The following is a 4,954-nucleotide window of genomic DNA, read 5'->3' as shown; positions in this document are numbered from 1 at the left end:
TTTCTCCCATTTTTTTTTTTCATAAAAGGGCATTGTAGTAACTTACCTGTAACAAAATAACGTCGTTTTACAGTTTCCATCCAAACTGACGGTTTTGACTAACGGAGTGGCCAAACTGCAATAGTTTGGTAGTTTTGGGGCTACTTTATCACTTTTGGAACATTAGGGGGCTAATCGAAAATGGCTCATAGTTTGGGGGGATTTTTTATATTTTTCCCCTTTTTTTATTTTTTTCCCTCTATGTTTTCAAAACAGTAAAATCTAATACCTGACCTATGGGAAATAGCAAAATCGATAAGAGGTTTTTTCTGCCAGACTAAATAGACGGAAATCTACGTCATATCCAGTAATATCGCGACATGAATTTGATTTAAGCTCGATTCTGGTTGTAGCGAACGAACTGACTGTGTAGCATTCTAGGGTTCATGCGATTTTAGGGGTAAATGGGTAGGGAGGTCGGGTTTGAAGAAGATGAGGAATGAGGATGGATGATGTGGCCAGAAGGTGAGGAGAAATCAAGTTCAATGTGTAACTAGGACAGATGTTGGGCTTACCGAGTGACAAGTGTCGATGACTTAGATTTCCGTCAATTTAGACTGATGGAAAAAATGGAGGTATCAATTTTGCTGTTTTGCAAACATAGTGGGGAAAAATAAAAAAGTGTAAACCAAGGTACTAAAAAAGTAGTTAACCCTTATTATTAAGCAATTTTTTTTTTCTTTGTTTCTAGATGCTTTATGTAATATTTTCGTTTGGATTTTATTTAGCTTCCGCTTGTTTCAACATAAAACTTTTTCTGATAGTAAAACGTTTTCCGTTGAAAACATTATTCAGGAAAACTACTGGATATGTTTGCTAATAATTTTGAAAGGTATTTTGAGTTGAAAAAGTTTTTCTTGTGATGGAAAGTTGTGAACTATATATGTTCATTTTTTAATGATAAGGCAAGTATTATGTCATGAATAATCATCTCTTTTTGAAGTCTAGTCCACTGGTGATTTTTTTTTTTTTTTTTTTTTGGATAAGGCAACTATTATGTCATGCTACGAGAATTTATGTGTCCCATTTGCCTATCAAGAATTTTAGGAAAGGCCTGGTAGGAGACTTAATTTTGAAGATTTTTTTTCCAAAATCCACTGGTTCCCTAACATCTTTGGTTATACTTTACAAATTGTTCTTTAAATTTGTCCCTAAACACTTTTGGCTTATACTTTTAATGAATTGTTTGCTCCAAATGCCAAGGTTATTGAAGGGGTTACCCTTGCAGAATTCGAAGAATAAGTTATTGTCTATAACTAAACATTTTCTTATAATCTCCTTTCTTTTTTTGTTATTGGCTCTAACGAGACATTCCTAGAACAAGGTGGAACTGTTTCTCATTTCCTTTTGTTTTTATAGAGAAAACCAAATTTGATTCAAGGACAATGTCCATTTTATGTTTGTTTTCTTGATGTTGTCAAAGATATAGACGAAATATAGAAGCCTGTTGTTACACCATATTTTATCCTAAAGTCACTGGGCCGGGTATCCGACAATCCGGTCAGGAGCCCACTTGCCCAGATAAAAGCCTAGCTCCTTCATATGGGCTTGCGAAGAAGTAACCTGGCTTCGGAAGTAGGGAAAAAAGTCATTTTGCCAAACCCACACTCTCGGAAGACTACGTCCACTCGGTTTGCACAATCAACGGTATACTTAATGTGAGAAGACGAGAGTTGCGGGCTAGATATGCGCCAGTCACACTAGTAGCTTGATTGTGGCATACTTGTTGGGTCAGTACTGACATACCCTTAAATGCCATCGACGGTTATGCATCATTCCCATGATCACGCCACCCACGATATCCGCCACTCACCATCCTCGGAATGACACCAATGGCAAGGATGATCTCTCATCAAACATAACGGCCAAGGGACCGTAACATCTCGGATCCTCTGCCCGGTCATCATTACCATCTCCAAGGGACCTAGCTATAAAAGGGTTCATATGCCACAGGTATGGAGACAAATTGAACTAAACACTATACTAAGCTCAAATAGTCACTGACTTAGGCATTGGAGGAGGAACGCTCTGGCCACCACCTAGTGCATCCTCTTGACGTGTGTTCTTTTTTACTGGATCAAAGGAAAGCAAACAAGAAAGAATCCCCCATTTACCCTTGGGTCCACCATGTCAGTCAGATACGGCATATATATCATATATATTTAGCCATAATTAGTCTCTCTAGTTATGGCATGTTTTTGTATTATAGCTATAGTATCTTATAATTAATAGGTGGATTTTAGTTACCTTATTTGTTCTCCTAGATTACTATAATCGCTGAGATACATCCTATAATTAGCTATACAATTCCTATATAATACAAGATACCCTCACATTGAGAGGTATTCAGTTCAATTGACAAGGTATCAAAGCCAAAATCATCTAAATTAGGGTTGTGATTCGAGTTTTTTGAGTTGGGTTGGGACTGAGCTATTGGTCTATTTGGCTATCAGTAACTTCAGGGAAAGTTGTGGATAATTCTGGTGAGGGTTCTAAACTGCTATTCGGCAGTTTCTGTTGTGGGTAGGGAATTTATTTTTACTGAAATTTCTCCTTAGTGGCTATCGGCAGACTTTGTGGAGGTTGTCGGTAAGTCTTGTGGTTGCTATTCCTTGCCAGAGTAGTCTTGGAGTGGCTGTCAGTGATTTCTGGAGGAGTTGGGGTTGTCGGCGTAGAGGCTTTGGGGCTGTCGACGTGGAGGCATTGGGGCAGCAAGCGATGTCTAAAGGAGTTGGGTCTGTCGGCGTGGAGGCATTGGGGCTGCAAGCGATTTCTAAAGGAGTTGGGTCTGTCGGCGTGGAGGCATTGGGGCTGCAAGCGATTTCTAAAGGAGTTGGGTCTGTCGGCATGGAGGCATTGGGGTTGCAAGCGATTTCTAAAGGAGTTGGGGTTGTCGGCGTGGAGGCATTGGGGCTGCCGATGATTTCTAGAGGACTTGGGTTGTTGTTCGACGATTTTTGGGTGGCTTACTGATTGCACGGACTTGGTATTTGGTGTTGTTTGGTGCGGTGAGTGTGGACTTTGGGCTTGCTGGGCTTGGGCTGCGTGGACTTGCTATTCAGGTTGGGCTGCATGGACTTGGGCTTGTTGTTTGGTGCTATGTGGACTTGGACTTGCTAGGCTTGGGCTGGTTGTTGTTTGGTGCTGTTTGACTTGTGTGGACTTGGGCTTGCTGTCCAACAGATCTGGTGGCCTGTTACTCCTTTATCAGGTGTTATAATTTCTGATTTTTTATTTCATCATGTCTTCTAGAGAGACTTTTGGGGTCTGTTTTACTAGAAAAAAACTATTCTGCTTGGGAATTCTAGTTTCAATTGTTTGTTACGGGAAAAGAGTTGTGGGGCCATATTGACAATAGCGATCTAGCTCCTACGGAGACTAAGGAATTGGATAAGTGGAAGGTCAAGGATGCATTGTGATGTCCTAGATCTTAAGGTCTGTTGATCCTCTTATTGTGCTCAATCTGAGGCCCTATAAGACTGCGAAGACCATGTGGGAGTATTTGCTGAAGGTTTATCACCAGGACAATACTGCACGCCGTTTTCAGTTGGAATATGAGATTGCTAGTTACACTCAAGGCAATCTCTCCATTCCGGAGTATTTTTTTAGTTTTCAGAATTTGTGGGGAGAATTTTCTGATATGGTTTATGCGAAGGTACCTGCTGCATCTCTCTTTGATGTTCAGATTGTTCATCAGCAAAGCAAGAGAGATCAATTCTTGATGAAATTGCGCTCCGAGTTTGAGGTTACACACTCAAATTTAATGAACCGGGATCCTTCTCCATCTTTGGATGTTTGTTTTGGAGAATTACTTTGCGAAGAACAGCGTCTTCTCACACAGGCTACATTCTAGCAAGATTCCAACCCGAATCTAGTAGCCTATGCAACCTATGGGAAAATGGAAGGGTAAGGATATGCGCAAGGTCCAGTGTTTCAGCTACAAGGAGTATGGTCATATTGCCGCCAACTGTGCAAAGAAATCTTGCAACTACTATAAGAAATAGGGCCACTTTATCAAAGAATGTCCCGCTTGGCCTCAGAATCGTCAAGCTACCGCCTCTCAGGCTGCGGTGAACACCTCTTCTGCTCCAATGATGTCCTCAGTTTCTTCTTCTGTGGCCGGATCAACTGCTCTTACTCCTGAAATGGTCCAGCAAATGATTATGTTAGCCTTTTCCGCCTTAGGGCTCCAAGGTAATGGTACTATTTTGTATAAGTCTTGGCTTATTGATTCTGTTGCATTCAATCATATGACCAGATCGTCTAATACTCTTTGCAATGTTCGTCCATATCATGGTTCCTCCCATATTCAAGTAGCTAATGGGAGTCATTTAGATATTAATGAAGTAGGAGATATTAATCCTTCATTCATAGATGTTTATGTATCTCCTGGACTTTCTAATAGTCTTATTTCCATTGGCCAGTTAGTTGAAGAAAACTGTGATGTCCATTTCTCTCGTGATGGTTGTCTTGTGTAGGATAAAGAGTCGGGGAAGATACTCACGAAGGGGCCTAAAGTTGGCAGACTATTTCCACTGCACTTTTCAATTCCTAGTTGTTTATCTTTGGCTTGTAGGATAGTTAACACTTCGAACGAAGTATGGCACAAACGTTTGGGTCATCCGAACTCTGTTATTCTATCTCATATGTTAAATTCTGATTTGTTAGGCAATAAAGAATGAGTTTCTAAAAATTTTTCATTTGACTGTTCTGTATGCAAACTTGGTAAGAGTAAGACTCTTTCATTTTCTTCTCATGGTAGTCGTGTTGCAAAATGCTTTGATATTGTGCATAGTGATGTATGGGGCATTTCTCCTGTAATTTCTCATGCTCGATATAAATATTTTGTGACATTCATAGATGATTTCAGTTGGTATACTTGGGTCTATATTCTTCGGGCCAAATCTGAGGTCCT

General features: G+C 40.2%; 1 pseudogene; it reads left to right on the top strand.

Annotated features, from left to right (window-relative positions):
- Positions 1-4,954, top strand: part of LOC132164570 (urea-proton symporter DUR3-like) — an 11,339-nt pseudogene that overhangs the window by 1,085 nt on the left and 5,300 nt on the right.

Source organism: Corylus avellana, chromosome ca10 (genome assembly GCF_901000735.1).
Source record: "Corylus avellana chromosome ca10, CavTom2PMs-1.0".
NCBI classification, from domain to species: domain Eukaryota; kingdom Viridiplantae; phylum Streptophyta; class Magnoliopsida; order Fagales; family Betulaceae; genus Corylus; species Corylus avellana.
The sequence above is the reverse complement of the archived record's forward strand: the minus strand, read 5'-3'. Positions and strand labels throughout refer to the sequence as shown.